At 42.9% G+C, this 18,688-nt stretch overlaps 1 pseudogene; it reads right to left on the reverse strand.

The window, feature by feature from the left end:
• Gm5265 (predicted pseudogene 5265) lies at window positions 10,388–11,046 on the reverse strand (annotated as a pseudogene).

Genomic DNA, 18,688 nt, shown 5'->3' on the forward strand with positions numbered 1-18,688 from the left:
CCTGTTGTCATGCCTTCCTTGTTACTTCAGATGACATCCCTCTGGATGCAGAAGACAAAATTAACCCTTTCTTCCCTCAGTTGCTTTTGGTCAGACTAGTTTATCACAGCAGGGAAAAAAAAAAGAGTGACGAAGACAATGACCATCTATGGATTTTACAAATAGGAGAAACAGCAGCTGAAGTTTTGCGTGGTCAGGTCCTTCCCAGGCAAAGCTCCCTCAGGTTCTCCAGGGTTCTCTCTAAGATAGAAAACACCAAAACTGTCTGTCAGAGCTCCCATTAGTTAGTTACCTTTCTATTGCTGTGATAAAATAGTGGCTGAGGCAACATATAAAAGGATTGGCTTATTTGGAGGTAAGGGCCCAGAGAGAGCAAAGTTCACCACCATCACAATGGATGTGGTGGCTTGAGTGAGCATGCCCCTCCCCTTAGTCTCTGGCTGAGTACTTGGTCCCCAGTTAGTGGTGCTATTTGGGAAGACTTAGGGGGTATGATGGTTTGTATATCCTTGGACCAGGGAGTGGCACCATTTGGAGGAGTGGCCTTGTTGGAATAGGTATGACCTGGTTGGAATGGGTGTGTCACTGTGGGTGTGGGTATAAGATCCTCACCCTAGTTGCCTGGAAGTCAGTCTTCCACTAGCAGCCTTTGGATGAAGACATAGAACTCTCAGCTCCTCCTGCACCATGCCTGCCTGGATACTGCCATGCTCCCACCTTGATGATAATGGACTGAATCTCTGAACCTGTAAGCCAGCCCCAATTAAATGTTGTTTTTTATAAGACTTGCCTTGGTCATGGTGTCTGTTCACAGCAGTAAAACCCTAAGACAGGAGGTATGGCCTTTCCAGAAGACTTAAGTCACTGGGGGTCTGGGGGGGGATGGACTTTGAGGCTTAAAGATCCTACCATTTCAAGTATTTCTAGTTTACTGTTTCTGCTTCCTGCTTGTGGTTCTCAGATGTGATCTCTCAGATACCATGAAGGAACTCTTCCTTCTACAAATTGTCTTGGGCATGGATTTATAGCAACAGAAATAGTAACTAGCACAGAGCCAAGGCCTGGTGTAGCTTTGCTATGCCTCGTTCCTCCCAGCTCTCCTCTGTGTTCCTTCTACTCTCATTCTGCCCCGGGGATGGGACTGAGTAGCAAAGGACTACAAATGTGGTAACTTAAAAAACCACTGACTGAGAAGTTATTTCTCCACTGGCGAAATGAGCCAATTCAAGCCAGATTAGATTAGATTAAAGGCAAATTCACTGGCCCCAAGGAAGGAGGACAGGGAAGTTGCCATGGGAAGAGAAAAAGGAGTGAAGAAAAAGAAAGTGTGTAAGCAAAGTGGGAGAAGGCAAAAGAGAGAGAAGGAGAGACGTGGAGAGCAGAATGTCTAGATGATGTAGGGAAGAGCCGCTGGGGGAAGAGGGGCACGGCCTCTGGGCTGTAAAGCTCTTAGTTGTGGGCAGCGTGTGCCAGGTAGGAACTGAGGGATGCTGGGAGAACCTGGAGGTCAGGTCTCCTTTGGTGTGTAAAATATGCATAAGCATCACCACCCCTTGTCCTGGGGTCTGAAACCAAACAGATTTTCTCTCAGTTATGGAGTTAAGAACTGGGTTCTCCATTGAGAACTTAAAAAAAAATGCTCGTTGACTGAAAAAGCAGGAAGTGTGGTAGGAGTGTGGTAGATTCCTGTGGGTATGTGCTGTCTGGAGGTACTGAGGAAGACTGTCTTTCCAAGATTATTCAGGTTATCTGAAGAACTCACTTCCTTAGACTCACACTCTTAGTTCCTTATTGAATGTTGATTGAGGAACCACTATGTCCCTAGAGGCTGTTGTGAGGTCCTGCTTTTCCATGGCCACCTCACTGGAAAACCAGTAGTAACATGTGAAATGCTTCTTCTTTTTTTATTTTTTATTTTTTTTTGGTTTTCGAGACAGGGTTTCTCTGTGTAGCCCTGGCTGTCCTGGAACTCACTCTGTAGACCAGGCTGGCCCCGAACTCAGAAATCTGCCTGCCTCTGCCTCCCAAGTGCTGGGATTAAAGGCATGTGCAACCACCATCCAGCACGTAAAATGCTTCTTATCCCACAAACCTCTCTCCCTTTTCTACCAGCCAGAAGGAGACTACTTCTAAAGAGCTTGCATCATTAATTCAGGACCATTTGACCTGTCCAACATCCAGTGAGTTAAGACTTTAATCACTTCGGTGAAATCCTTCAACCCAGCACTAAGCATTGGTGTGAGACTGAATAACTGGGGTCTGGGAGTCAGGGTGATGGAGATGTTTGTCTGCTGCTCACCAAAGGAGTAAAGATGACCTGTGATAATAGAAACCAGGGAGCCCTTTGTCTTAGATTTGTCTATGGTTCCTCTAGTTGGTGTCTGTGGTTCATTTAGACCAGAGGTATGAGACTAGTTACACACACAGCATTTCATAAACTTAAAAATCACTTTGAGTTCATCATCTCAGCCCCAAACCACACTTCCATTAAAGGGTAGCATTTCATCCTTAGTCATTGCCTGCCCTGGGCCTCCTTGTCCACGAAGATAAACCCAGTGACTCACCTGGACCCACAATTGCTGTTTCATGCTCACAGGAGCAGGTGGTCAGAAATGACTGTAGCAACAATGCATGGGACCACTGAGAAGTGACCTTGCTCTCTGTGGTACCCTCTGTGGACAACGGGAAAGCCCATTAGCCCCAGAGGCTCCTGGTAAAAAAGGTTATCAAGGACAACAAAGATATTAAAACTAGAAGTAAACACTTCAAAAAAGTAATAAAAATAAGAAGAAACACCCCCCCCCCCAGAAAAAAAGGAACCTACTGGAACTAAAACATACACAAGAAGAAATCTTAGAGCTAGTAGAATTCACAGTATAGACACCAGAGAACAAGACACAAATTTGTCAATCTAGGCTACAGAAATTGGGAGCTCCAAAGTTAAGTTAGCGAAAGAAACTTGGGGTACTAGAGTAAATCACAGAGCCCATTTTGAAGAAATGACTTCCTAGATTTTGAAAAGTTAGTAAGGGATGGAATATCACAAGATACTGAAGTCACTATATTCTACAAGTTTGGAAAAATTCTTGTGTGAACATTTATACTCTTCTCTGGAAGCTGGTGGCTTGAAAGGGATTCCACTACTTTTCAGTAACAACCAGAAGTAAGAGTCACGGAGACAAAAATGGTGCGGTTTCTGGAGGGAAATTAAATGTCACTGTGAACAATGAGACCTCATGTGACATTCAAATTTTCTTGTTGTCTTCTTTGTAAAGCCTACTGCTACAGATGGAATGTTGCTTTTTTAAAAAGAATCATATATTGAATTCCTAAACCCAATGTGATAATATTAGAAGGAGGAGGCTTTGAGCCTCAGAAGGAGAGATGAGGCAAGGTCTAATCTCAAGTCAATAGAACTGCTCGAGAGCCTGACGTTCCCTTGACAACACTAGGGCCCTTCTAAGACAGGAAGGCTGGAGCACAGCCTCTCCCCTTTCCATGTAACATTGCAGCAGGAAAGTGGCCATTTGTTCTCTAGACAGTGAGATTAGATCAAGTTGCCACAAAGTTATGATCTGTAAGCTTAAGTACTGCTAAACCATCATTGATATCAATATTGTTTTCAAATTCAAACAACCTCATTATACTGGAATCTGATTCCTCTGAAGAGGTCTTGCCAGCCCCAACACCTCAGGGTTTCCTGAGAAAAGAAGTCAATGGGTATGAAGTAAGCAATAGATGGGGCCAAATCTGTTTTATCTTTGGGGATTCTTCTGTCTATAACTCTGCCATTCTAAGGTCAAAGGCTCTGGCTTCTGGTAATTAGCGCCCGCTGTTAGCACCTGAGGGTTAAGATTAGTTACTTTGGTTCTTTTCTCTTTGACTCTGTCCTCTTACTGGCCAAGGGAGAGACTTGGAGTTTCTTAATTCTTTGTTGGGGGGAGGGGGGCAGAGAAAAGAAGAAAGGAGGGTGGAAGGTAGGGAGGAAGAGAGAGAGAGAGAGAGAGAGAGAGAGAGAGAGAGAGAGAGAGAGAGAGAGGAAGGACAAACATACTAGATGAAGCTGAAGAAAACTGCACCCTTCTGTTATTATCTTCCTTAGTTCCCAGGATTATTGATCTCATGGTTTTGCAAGCATCTTTACATTTCATAATCTCATAACAAGTCTAAGACAAAAATAAAATGACAGAGTTACAGCAGAAGTGTTTAAATGTCTCTCCACTAAGACTAGTACCTGACTAAACTTTCATTATCTATCTTCTAGACCTATAAGTTCACTATAAGTTTAAAGCAATAATTTTTATGTCACAGTGGTTTTGTCAATAGACAAATCATCTACCTAGTGTCTTATTATTTTGAAGTTTTGTATAGATAAACCAGTCAATATTTTATTTTTTGTTCTTGTACCAATAAATGTCCATTTCCAGATTATAACCTTTAGTTACCAGATAATGGTTTCACATCTAACCTAGAAGGAATGTTTTCACTGAACATAAATTTGCGCCAAGCCTGCCTCCTTATCCTAGTGCAATTAGCCTATGACACATGAAGGTTTACAGAACCCTATTTGCAGCTTTTAGAGGTCTTACTTGTTTAAGATTAGAATTTTTTTTTCAAGACAGGGTTTCTCTGTATAGCCCTGGCTGTCCTGGAACTCACTTTGTAGACCAGGCTGGCCTCGAACTCAGAAATCCACCTGCCTCTGCCTCCCGAGTGCTGGGATTAAAGGTGTGCAGCACCATGCCCGGCTAAGATTAAAAATTTTATAAAATCTTTATTAAGAATTATGAAATAATAAATATGTCTACACAATATTACTACATGAGAGTACATCTTCACATTAATCTATGAAAATTCTGCCCAATAGGGGGATAATGCGCAGGAATCCTAAGGCTATCTAATTGTGACAGGAAAAGACATATCAGCAGCAAGAAGCAATCCTAGGATGAAGTCTCTTGAGACCTTGCTTCCTAGCTCACCCATCTAAAGCCATGCAAAAGGGTAGGCCATCTCAAGAAAAGTCACTTGCATGCCTTTAGTTTTTCCTAGATGGCTTCTGACAAGGTCTTACTTACCTGGACCAAAGGTTACAGCAGGATCAGAAGTTAAAGTATTTCCTAGCAAATTTCAAGGACAGCACCTTAATCACATCTGAACTACTTTCTAACTTGGCAAGAAACAAAATTCTAAGTTTTAATTTGCAAGTAGGCTATGTGCTGTGGGCCTAGTTTTAAATTGTTTTGTCTCAAAGTTGAGCATGTAGAGGAGGGACCAGTCTGTGAAGATGACAGCCTGTCCTGGAGTGAAGTGTTGCTACTGAAAAGCCATTAATGTAATACTCAAACAACTATGGTTGTTCAACGATAAAGATGTGTGGGGCAAACCATTGCTACCCTAGAAGCAGAGGGGATTTTGACTATCTAATCTCTGAAGCTTCTTGGAATATTCCTACCAATGGGGCATTTCCCATGGGGAAGGATAATTCAGTTTTTCTCTAACTTCCTGATTTAAAGAGAACTAAAATCATTTGCTCTTCCTCTGTCTCTAACAACTCTCTGGCCTCCTGGTATGTATTGTGACTTGACATTTTCCTTCCATCTTCTTACTGGTACATCAATGAAGCATGCCTACTCCTCTGGTTACTGCTAACTGCACAAATAGCTGGCCAGGCATCACGTGATCCATCCTCTGTCTTTGTCAGGGCAATTCACTTATAAGAGACAACATATGAGGAATGAAGAGGGCACCTCCAAGAAAAGGAACAAGGTTTAATCCTAAGGAAAATGAAATAATATCCACAGTTTATGTTTAAAGGAATTCAACTAGGGCTCCAAGAGTTTCAATCTCACCCTACTTTATGCTTCTCAGTTTATGAAGCAATACTCACCTTCTGTTCAGTCATAGTGAATGTTGTTAGCTACGAAATAAAAAGGCAAGTAGAATGTGGCATGCTTTCCCTGATATTTGCAGTATTCGCAAAAGGAGAGGAGGATGTGGAGGTAGTTAAGAATGGGAGAAGAAGGTATGAAAAGATTTCTAATATGGTAAATACTACCCATTGTCCCAGAGAAAAGGACATGCCCCAAGTCCCATGTGCAAGACCCAAAGCCAGAATAAGAAGAGCTACTTTCTCTAGCTGTGGCCAGCCATACCTGGGACTGGACTGGGTACCAGGAGTGGAAAATGCAGCCTCTGTGTGGAAAAGTGAATCCAGCTCCATGTGGAAAGAGTGTTTCAATCACTTATTCAGTTTCAAGCCAGGTTTTTGTCTCGTTATAGAATGAACTGCAGGTTCTCGTGCTGCATATTACACAGGGCTGCCATTCCCACCTCTGACATAGCTTCAGCAGCTGGGGTCTACAGGAAGATTCAAAGCAAAGGAATCAAAGCTGGGTCATTCATTTGGATTGTTTTTAAGATGTGTGAGTTGTAGGCTACAAATAGAAGCCGAAGAAAGTATCTGTCAAAACAGACCTGAATTGTATGCACTTCTCCCTGGTTACCATTTTGCCTTCTAATCTAACTACTCTGAAACTCAGTTCCCACTTACAAAATAGAGACAATTTCATCTTCAGAGAATAACCTGTCACCCCTTACATACCTCACTCCTCTGGAAATGAGTTTCACCATTTGATTATGACGTTAGCAGAATAAGTATTTCACATGGATGTACATAAGAGTGTTGGTAGATGAAAGGTTATCTTGAGGAACAAAGGAGAATAATGGGAAGGAGAGAGAAGAGAGAAGGAAAGGGGGTGTGGTCAGAATACAGTATATACTTGTATATACTTGTATGAAAATGTCCTTATGAAACACACTATTCTACAGAATACGTGCCAATAGAAAAAAAAAGTGTTCGTTCTTGTTTGGGAGTTTTGTTTCTAGCTTCAGGTTTGCAACCATTCCATTCCAAATTCAACCTGCAGAGGAGGAAAGACTCTGAAGGCTTCAAGTTCCTAATATCCCTATTATCCCTCAGAATAATAATAAAAAAATGTCTCATAGCACTGACCAAAGTATGCCCTGACATTTCTGTAGATGACACAGATGAGGGGCTTAGAATGCCTAAAGAGGAGAAAGAAAACAAAGGGAGGGGAATGGACAAAGAAGATGGAGTTCTGTAAAGCAAATGAAAGTGGGTATTGTTGCCTGTCTTGTGGGTTAATTAAAAAAAATATTTATATGCCCCAGTACAGTACAGGGGAACGCCAGGGCCAAAAAGTGGGAATGGGTGTGTAGGGGAATGGGTGGGAGGGGGGTATGGGGGACTTTTGGGATAGCATTGGAGATGTAATTGAGGAAAATACGTAATAAAAATATTTAAAAAAAAGAATGAAAGGAAAAAAACTATTATCCATTTATCTATCTATCCATCCATTATACATCCCTCTACCTATAAAATGTATTTCATATATATTGCAGAATAACATATGGACATATATTTTTATGTACAATATTTATAATATTATAGACATGAGTATCTAGCAAAAGTATTCATTAAACAAATGGTAGTTCCTACATTTTATCATTATTACCAAGATGGCTGTGAACATGTACAAATGATCATGTCCTTAGAGACGGATTTGTGTATATTCCACATTGCTAGTTAATGTCAGCTCTCCCTCTGCTTCCCTCATCTTTCCTCATTGTAGTTAATCTTCAGCAGAGAACACATAATCTACCTCTCATATCCTCTAACTCTGGGAGCCAACTACTAGGGCTTATACAGCAGCCTCTGGGACTATTCCCATGTGAAACCATATTTTACTTCGGGTATCCTATCTGAGCTGCTATTATTACATTTTTCAGTCAAGACAGATAGCTAGCTCTTCCCCTCCTTTCAGTTTGGGGTTTTGGTGACTGAGATGCAATCAGACCTAGAGTGAGTACTTAGTCCATCAAACTGTCAACAATGCCTCCACAAGAGCTGCAACCAGACAAAATATTACGCCAATAACGGTATGTAAAAAGAAGGGCTCTCTTTATTGGTAACATCTGGCATGTTTTGTCAGAACATTCTAACCATGTGGCCAGGCAAGTATTTACTCTGATAAATGAGCACCAACGTAACTGTGGGTACACACAGGGGCTCCCCAGTCCCCACAAGAGTCGTTCCAGCCTTCCATCCAGTAGCTTTCTTCAAGACGTTTTGTCTTTTTTCTATAATTTCAACCACATGCCTTTCCAGGTTGGGAGCTGCCTACCTCCCAACAAAACCTTTTCTGTTTCTGACAGAAAACCCAAGCTTGGACAGTGGGATCAGGAGTCTACTTCTTTATAAGCATAGTTCTGCCTAATAGCAATGCCTATTGTACCTCACCCTCCAACCAAACTCCCTCAGACTTTGGGACGGAAACTGCCTCCCTCCACATCCTCTTCCTGGAGATTGTGCCGCAGGAACAGGTAAGTTTTAGAGAGTCTCGATTTTCTCTGCCACCACTGGCTGAAAATCATAGATTTATTTGTTTTCAAAGGATTCATTTTAATGATTAGCTGAAGGCTCCACTGTAGGGACGCAGGGTGAAAGCAGTGAAGTGTGTGTCCGCTGCTTTAAAAACAGCATAGAGACAAAGGGGGAAAGAAACGACTAGAGCCAGGGTGCATTTTCAAGGAACAGTTCAGATACAATAGAAGAGTGGATTGGTTAATGAGTTAGAGAATATAAAATAATTATGAATATGAGATAATTTAAGGATGTAGACTGGAGTTTTTAATTCATGGAAAAATATAGAAATGGAGCCTAGGAAGGTAATTCAGTGGATAAGAAGATCTGAGTTCGAATCCCCCAGCAGTCATGTAAAAAGCCCAGCATGGCTTCAGGTGCCCATTACCCAGCACTAGGGAGGGAAGTCAGACATCCTGCTCTGGCCTCTCCATGTATGCACACAGGCACATGCATTTGGATATTCCCATGTATGAACCATACACCACCACCACCACCACAACAACAACAACAAAAACGACACACACACACACCACACACACACACACACACACACACCACATACTTAAATGAAAATGAGAAAATGCCATTTATCAGACTGGAAGGGATAGAGGGGAAGCAAGTGGAAAGGGATAACAAGAGCTGAGGCCAGAGTCTGAGATGTCTCACAACACCGGAGATGGAATGGTGATGCCCAGGCAGCTGGACTGAGCAAAGCTCGGGTCACACTTAGAGTCAAGTGGTTTCTAGCTCATGAACCATGAGGCTGGAAGCTGTTACTTAACAAGTGGAAAAGGACACAATAGAGAAGGCTTGAGCGATGTGCTGTGGATTACTCTAGAGTTTAAAGACATATGAGAGTGAACCAGCAAGGGTTGGGGGAGGGGAGGCAGAACAATCTCCAGCAAAGCAGCCAGTACACCAGAAAACGAGGTGTGTGGCACTCAGAAAGCCAAACTGAACAAGGACAGTGACTGACCCTGTCAAGTGCCACCCTGGGAAGGACAGAGGAAGACTAGGAATGACATTGAACTTACGGTGTAGTTCTGGGGGTGTTTCCCTGAGGCACTTAAGTAAAGAAGTGTACACAAAAGCCTGAAGGGAGTGCGGGCTGTACTGGGACCAGGGACAACAATTCTGAGATTTGTATCATGGGCAACAGGAGACTCTGACTAGAGAAAGATGGCAGGTCAAGAGGACATGTTAACACCCTATCTTTTTTGGGTATGGGTAGAGTAAGCTAGAGAATGCTTGCACATGAATGGATATAACTAATGAAGAGGGAAACTGGGGTGCTAGAGCAGAGAGAAGAGAGAATTGGTGGAGATGTTATGGCTCTACTCTTTCATTCACTAAACAGCATTGCTATATTCTTGAGAATTTTGCACAAACGTACAATGAAATATGATTACATCTACCTCCTACTTCTGTCTTTTACTCTCCCCTTCTTCTTCCTCTGGCTAAAATTTCTGTGTAGGGGTATAAAGAATGCTTACCCATTCTCCTAAAGTTCCAATGACCAACTCAGACATGATTCCACTGAAGTTGGCTCTGAAGGTCAACAAGTTTGTTCCTTATAGAGAGCATAGGCAAAGAAATTAGAAAATGTGGGCACTCCTTCCTCAACCAGCCATACCTGAGAAGCTGCACTCAGCATAGATAAGGGCTTCCTTGTAACTACCTAACTGGGTCTCTTACTCTTAACTTTCCGTGTTTCTATATACTTTAGCAGTTCCAAAAGCCATGTGCAGAACTGCTAGGTGGTAGGGAGCAGCTGGATACTAAGGAAAATACATTGTACCCTACTTAACTCTTCTATGGAAAAGATGTGGTGTAAACCATCAACAAGCCCATCTGGGATATATATGGGATATATATGGGATGTGTGTGTGTGTGTGTGTGTGTGTGTGTGTGTGTGTGTGTGTGTGTGTGTGTGTGTGTATTTGTCTCTTTTCGGTTTATTGCATGAAGGAGTTACACTAGTCCAAATTAAAAGTGGACCCCAAGTGATCACCTTATACAAGCTGTGAGGTTTTTAAACTTGTGAAAAGGGACAGAAGGGAAATTCTACTCACTGCAAGGAAATCCTCACTTGAGCTTCAGAGAGTCACAAGCTCTTAAATCCCATGAGCCTTCAGCTGATCGTCCTCAGCCAGTCCAGTCTCTATCAGGAGCTGGCATATGTTCTTGTGCTGGTCACCCTGTAGCTGAATTACTTCTCCATATTCTGGATGCTCAATTACAGTACCATTGCAGGCAAATTTCTCCTTAAACACCTTCACTAGTTTCTTTTTATCGTAATCATCAGCGATCCCTTGGACAGTGGTAAGGCTCTTCCTGCTGTTTCTCTGTTGAATTCTTAGATGGATATAATCCTCAGTGCCAGCAGGAAACAGGTCATCACCCTTACTTGCATCAGCAAAGGGGTCGAAAGAGTGGAGGTTCTGGATAGCGGACATATGACACGATTCCTTTTCCTTGGTGGAAACGGCCTGCTGAAGGCGGCTGTGGGAGAAGGTGGGCAGGAGGGACTGAGCGACGGGAAGCAAGGGGGCTCGAGGGGGAGGCAGCTGAGTCCTCAGCAGAGGCTCAGGGAGTGGGGCTGGGATAATCATTTGCAAGAGGGCATAGCTGAATGCCCTAAGGAGACAATTGCTTAACTCAGAGGACTGTCACTCATATTTCCTCCCCGTTCCCTGGGTTTTTGTTGCGTTGTTGTTGTTGTTGTTTTGCTTTGAAAAGCCACTAAATCTGCTGTCCACATGTGCATGATATGAAGCCATCCCCTGGAACATGAGAATCCTACCAGGGGCCACATCTTCCAAAAAAAAAAAAACAACAACAACAGTGATTCCCATTCTATTAACTGCCAACTCCCAATGATTAACTATCAACTTCCAATGGCTCCTCAGTAAGGGGTTAGCCTGAAGATCATCTACCCTATCTATGCTGGGATTTGGGGCTGGCTTGATATTTTGTTAGCCTTGTGACAGAAACCACAGCTGCTGTGAGCTCATGAGTACACCTCCCATGCCATGTCCACAAGACAACATGTCACGCAGCACTCCTCTGCATCCTCTGGCTCTTAGATTCTTTCCACTTCCTCTCCCAAGATGCTCTCTGACCTTGCTGGGTGGAGAGTTTTGTTTTGTGGGGGTGGTATTGATATAGGTGTCCAGATTAGAGCAGAGTCTCTTATCCTCCACACTGGGACCACTTATGCATATCTCCATTGGCAAACTGAGCTTCTCTAAATGAGATTGAGAGTAGCCTGGGTCCATGCATATTAACATAAATATTTAGAAGGCAATTTGATAGTATGACCATTTAACAAAGTAGCAGTTCCTTTTTATATCCAAAAGTGCTTAAGTGAACACTTCTGGTGTTTGAAATTTAAAAAAAAAATGTAGAAACAGAAATTTATAAAATATATCTCATTCTCCCAACCAAACTACGGTCTATTAGATGTGTCCCAAATATTATAAATGGAAACAATATGTGATAAACTTCATAAAAGAGACACCATCGAATGCAGTAAGAGTTTTGTCTTAGGGTTTCTATTCCTGCACAAACATCATGACCAAAAAACAAGTTGGGGAGGAAAGGGTTTATTCAGCTTACACTTTCCACATTGCTGTTCATCACTGAAGGAAGTCAGGAATGGAACTCAAGCAGGTCAGGAAGCAGGAGCTGATGCAGAGGCCATGGAGGGATGTTTCTTACTGGCTTGCTTCCCCTGCCTTGCTCAGCTTGCTTTCTTATAGAACCCAAGTCTACCAGCCCAGAGATGGTCCCACCCACAAGGGGCTCTCCCCACCTTGATCACTAATTGAGAAAATGCCTTACAGCTGGATCTCATGGAGGCATTTCCTCACCTGAAGCTCCTTTCTCTGTGATAACTCCAGTTTGTGTCAAGCTGACACAAAACCAGCCAGTACAAGTTTTAAGGGGAAGAAAAAAACAGAGCCAAGCCTAATACCGTAAAGGGAGCATATGTGTTATTATATGAGGATTTCCCAGAGGAAGTCATGGTGTGACACAGGGGACATATGGCTGCCCTCCCTGGCATTCATATCACCTCATTACATGTGCCACTTCTTATTTGGTTTTTCTTTTACATTGATTTGGGTCAAAAAACGACAGACTTATTCAAGAAAAATCTGAGATTGGCATTATTATGTGAGCCATCCATTATTCACTAACCAAATCATAAAATCAAAGATTATAGATAGATGTGTATATATATATATATATATATATATATATATATATTGTTGCCAAGGACAGAACCCAAATCCAAAAATAGGGATTAGTTTCGGCCACAGAATGTGGGGCAAGGGTACTTCCTGAACCCATGTATTCATCAAATTGCAGCCTCAGCAACAGACATGGCAGACCAGTTAGACCCAGCAAGCAAGAAAAAACAAATAAGACACTACAATGATTCTCCTCAGCCAGGTACCGATGGAAGAGACTTAGAGCAGGCAAGGGTGTGTGCTTGCCACTCCCTTAACATGTGTGACCTTGCCAAGTCACCCAAACCATTCACCTTAGCTTGTACCTCCTCTGTGCCTCCACTCCACACAGATGCATCAGGCGCCTTGTCTCTGGTGACTATTTGGTCTGAGTCCCAAGGAGAACCCCCAATAAGTCAGAAGAAAGCCTTACCAATTTCAGATTACCATTTCTAGAACTGATGGTTCATTTAAAAATCGTATGAATGTGTGGTCATTGCCTCGAGAACAGGGCTTCATCAGCTGAACTACAAAGAAGGTCCCGTGTGCAAATTGCCTTTAAGATGGAAAGCAGCTCTTACAGAATGAGTAGAAATCCTTGGGCGTCGGTTACAATGCATAGATTAATCCTTCCTGTCTTGTTTCCTGAGTGTGTTTTCCTGTGTGAGAGGCGCCTGTATCTCAATGTTCTTCCTCACCTCACTGGGCATCACTTCCCTGCTTCTTGTCCAGGGATCCTTCAAAGTCTTAGCCAGCGCCAGCCTGTCCTGACTAGCTAGCCCTCTCCAAGTGAAGCTAATCGACTCCCTATTAGATAGTTGGTTTGGATTGTCAGCGGATGAAAGTTAGACTCACCATGGAAACATACTTCTGAATGGGTCGTTGACATATGTGTGTATCTCCAGAAACATTGACCTGCAGAGAGATCAACCATAGACATGGGCGATGCCAGCCCATGGGTTGACCTACCTCTGTTCTGTGACTGAAGTTGCAGCTTGACCAGCTGCCTCATGCTCCTGCCAGGATGATACCTGTTCCCCTGAACCGTAAATCAAAATAAGCCACTCCTTTCTTAAGTTGCTTTTGCCATAACCACAGGAACTGTAACTGATGCCCCATCTACCTCTAAAGCCCGCTCCTCACTCGTCTCCCCTCCAACTCCCAGGACGTTGCATAGAGAAGTACACTGGCCTCTTCCTTTTAGCTCTGGGTCCCACCTCCCAGATGATCAACAGTAATCATAAATGGTTTCTGTGGTCCTCACTATTTAGACCTCCTGCGAGACAGGCAGAGCCAGCATTTCTATTTTACAAATAAGAAAACAAAGCTCACGTGTGGTTAAATTGCTCATAAAACATGCCTACCGATAGAAAGTGATAGGAGCCTGGCTGGGTCCCAGCTCTTGTCTGTGTCCTGTGTGTTCTCTAGTACCCTGTGTTCCCCCTACAGAGCATTGCTGAGTGGACAGCTGTCTAAGATATGGATACAATACTTCTCAAAATACCTCCCAAAGCCAGGTAGCTCATCCCTGTAGCCTCAGTATTTGGGAGGCTGAGGCAGGAGGATTTTCATGAGCGTGGGGTAACATGTGCTACAAAGGGTCAGATCATCAAGAGCTACAGGCTCAAATCTTTTCTCAAAAAAAGAAGAAGAAGAAGAAGAAGAAGAAGAAGAAGAAGAAGAAGAAGAAGAAGAAGAAGAAGAAGAAGAAGAAGAAGAAGAAGAAAGAATCCTCCAGGTGTTAATTTCCTATAACTTCCCCCTTGTTATTTCTGCCAGTCTACTACTACAGAGTAATGCTTTTGGGTAAATGCAGCTTTCCCCCCAGGCATTCAGTTTAAGCTCTAAATATCCTAGGATATGGTTGGCACCTCTGAGGACCCCATAATAAATGTAACTAACTTAAACTCTGAAACCTAAAACACCTAGCTTATTCATATAAAGCCCTTTAATGTTGGTGTGAGTATGTACAGTTGCATTTAGTTGCATACACGTGTACATGTATGCATGCATGTACATTTGGAGGCCATAAGACAGACTCAGCTGTCCTTTCTCAAGTGCTATCTACTTCTATGTGTGTGGGGGGGTGGTGGCATAATCTCCCCCATAGGCATGGGAAATATCTGTCTTTCTCTCCCTGGCAATAGACTGTCACAACTAAGCAATTATGCCCAGGCCATTTCAACCTGTGTTCTGGTGGACCAAAGTTAGGACATTGTTCTTTCAAGTCAATCACTTTGCCAGCTTTAGATATTATACAGACTAGATCTTGGTCTATATAAATGGGAGTGTTAGATACATGGCAGAGTTACTGTAAAGAATTTTAAGAATATACATAAAATACTGGATACACACACACACACATATATATGTATATATATAATCAATAAGTCACACAAGTTTTAAAATATAAAGTTAAATGTGATATGGGAGGCTGAGAGTTCCTATTAAATTGTTCTGCCATTCAATAACTCTATAGGTAGAAGAATAGCTGCTCTGTTAATTAATTTTCATATTTATGAAACATTGTCATTATATTATCAACACTACCCTCACAAACAAACACAATAATGCACTATAAGTTGTTCCCAGAGCAAGTAATAATAATAAAAAAAAAAACCCAGCTAGATGATAGGTTCAGTTGTCACATCACTTCTGCCATAGGATGAGCCCCAGGCGTTCCCCTGTCCAGTATCTCTTGTTCCTTCTAAACAGCAGCATCATATGCTGATGGGATGTCTTCCCGATAAAATGGACCAAGATATCAGGAAAAGGAGAGCACTGAAGATGGAAAGAGAGGGGGTGGGGTAGCATTCAAGAGGTCACAGAAACCAAGTCTGTCGCTTCCACAATGAGGTACCCAGAGGATACCCTCCCAATTAGGAGGCCCACTCCTGGAAAGGTGGCCATTGCTCTCTGTCCTCCTTGAGACACTACACTAGCTCCCTTTGCCTCACCAAAAAGTACCCCTCCCTGCTCCTCAACACCCACATCCATCATGGACCAAGTCTCTTCCCACCATTTATTGACACTCATTTTCCCGTTCCCCATGTGTGCAAACGCAGTGTGGCCTTTCTGGCAAGTGGAAAGAGAAGAGGAATGTGCCGGGGCACCCTCATGCCAAGTGCTAGAATGCCCAGTACTGTGTATCACTGCACGTAATGACTTGAGAGAGAAAGAGACAGACAGACAGACAGACAGACAGACAGAAAGACAACAGATCATCTCAGGCAGAGGCAACAGAGAAGCAGCACCCATATACCACCCCCTCTCCCCGTTGCAACCTAAAAAAGGACAATCAGGTTGTCTTCATGTCCAGAGAGCAGAGGTCAGCTCCAGAACGAGGGAGGTCACTGTCGAAAATGGGCTTCAGGACCCAATTATGTCCCTCATGACATTGGTTTGCAGTGCAGAACCAATTTGAAAATGTGGCATGATCAGCAGTTTCGCCCCAGGAGAGTCCAGGACCAGAGGAAAGGGGTGTCATAAATCAAGCCTCAGTTGCCCTGAGTGGGAGCCCCGGGCTGGACTAGGCCAGGCGGCTGTGAGGCAGGATTGAGATGCATTGGCTGAGCTGTGACGGTGACCCCCAGACTGAAATAATTGGGGTTGGGGGAGGTGCATCATGGGTCAGACTAAAGGGTGGTGAGAGAATATAAGGGGTGGGGACTGGGAGGAAGAGCTTTCAAAAGGCCTGCCTAGACAATGACAGGCTCTGGTCAGAGTAATTATCTGCCATGTTCAGAAGTACTGCATTCACTTTTAAAGGACACACATACGCACAAGCCACACAAATACACAGGCACAAAAGGGAGAAAAACCCTCCTGAGAGAAAACAAAGTATGACTACTATACAGCAAAAACAGTAGATCCCAGAGGGAAAGGCGATTGAAACTTAGGAACTTCATTCCAAAGTAAACAGTGCCCTCTAGAGGCACGAGGCTCACATGCAGGTGAAGTCAAACAAAAGAAGTTTCGGCGGAAGTGACCCTCGAGCTTTAGATGGCCTGGAAGGAGGACGATCCCATGCATTTCCTCTTCAGACTGAGTATCCATCATCCTTTCCCCAAGGCAGGTTTACTCCAGTGACTGTGAGGATGCCTTTAGCTGAACACACTTGCCAATGGACTGCTGTGTCATGGGAAGTTTCATTTATAAAATTGAGTGTATGTGTGTGTCTGTGTGTGTGTATATATATATATATTTATATATGTATATATATATATGTATGTATGTATGTATGCAGAGAGAGAGAGACTTCAGGATACTTTGTAGCGTAAATATTTTTGAAGCCTATATTATGACATATTCTGTCAATTTCCTCAATAAATCTAAATTCAAAATTGATCTCACAAGTGCCAGGCCAAGTGATAAAAGGCTAATAGGAGACCATTAAAGGCAGAGTTCATTGAGTTCCCACCATGAATCTCTCCAGAAGCAGAGTCTACTCTGGTCTCCCTTTCCAGGCTTCTAGTTAGACGTTTACCACACATCTCAGCCACTTCCTTACCAATGCCTCCCTCTCTCCTCCCTTTTACACAGCTGTCCCTATTGGGGAAAAGAAATCCTAGCTTCAAATAACCAGATGCAACCTCAAATTGAAACCCACTGGCATCAGGCCACATGCACAGTGATCTGAGATTCCATTGTGTTGTCACATCATGGCTGACAGTGACCTTCTCATTTGGCTGGTGGAAGGAGCCATCAACGTAGTCATGGGAGATATCCAAGTTGGTGTCCAACAACAACAAAAAAAAAGTGTCTCTTCCTTCCCTTCTATAGAGAAATAGCAGAGACTCCAGCCACCAATCTCTTCCTCCTGGGTCCACACTGCATCCCAAATGCCACCAGACAGGTACCCAAGTCATTGTCACCCAGCCACCCATCCCTACTACCACCATCAGCATCTGGTGAAAACAAACTTCTCAGGCATTTAATGTCCCTTTCAGTCCTCGTTCTATTGCACCTTCTAGCTCACTGCCTTCTGGAACATTCTAAGACAGACCATCTGCCTTATGAAGGCTACCTCACCCATTTCTACTCCCCTCTGCAAAATTCAAAATGTCTACCATCTCTCTCTCTGCCAGACTCCAGACTCATCTTTGTTGAGGTCTCTCCAGCTATTCCCAACCTTTGATATCTTGACCAGTTTGGACTCTGGAGAATTGAATCAACTTATTCCTACAGTGTTGGGATTGAGCCCAGGGCACCCAGGAGCACACATGCTGAGAAAGTCCCTTCTACCGCTGCCCAGCCCCTTTTCATGCCTTATTAATTTAAAATTTAAAACTATATAAAGAATGATGCACATCTCTAAGTATGGACATGGAAAGATGACTGCTTCATTGGTGACTTGAGGGAATAAATATAATGTGTATTTTGAGCCACTTTTGTTTTAAAAAAATACACACACACACACATGTGTGTACACATCTATAAACACACAGTTACAATGGACAGGGATGGTCAGGAGTTTCTACTTTTTAAACATTCTATGATTTTGGGATTTTTTAAACATTTTTTCATTCTGTCTGTATATACTTTTTGATTTTAGAAAAACAACATTTTTCAAATAAATCAACAAACATTCACTTGCCAAGTGTTAATCTAATTGCTAGGGGGCCTCTAGGGTGGTCTTGGCTTTCTACAGAATTAATATCTGGGAGAAAAATTCAACAGAAGACTGAGACAGGAATATGCAAAGAGCTATGAACTTAGTCAAATCCAGGGGAACTCGTAGACATAGGATGTCAGCTTTGTTGGAGGCTAAGCAAAAGAAAAAAAAATTTTACTGGAGGACCAGGCAAATGAAAACCACACTAGTGTCTTACTGAGTGCATGCCCACTGAGTGGAAAAGAAAGCACTGGGCACTCTTGGTGGAGGGAAAAGACTCACGATAACAAAGGTGTTGGCCTATCTAGGGAGGAGCAAGCAATTCTGCATGTGTAAACAAGAACATGTAGGAAAAGGAGAGAAAGAAGATGTTAGAGCAGCGGTTCTCAACCTTCC

The sequence above is a fragment of the Mus musculus genome, chromosome 1 (genome assembly GCF_000001635.26).
Source record: "Mus musculus strain C57BL/6J chromosome 1, GRCm38.p6 C57BL/6J".
Lineage (NCBI taxonomy): Eukaryota > Metazoa > Chordata > Mammalia > Rodentia > Muridae > Mus > Mus musculus.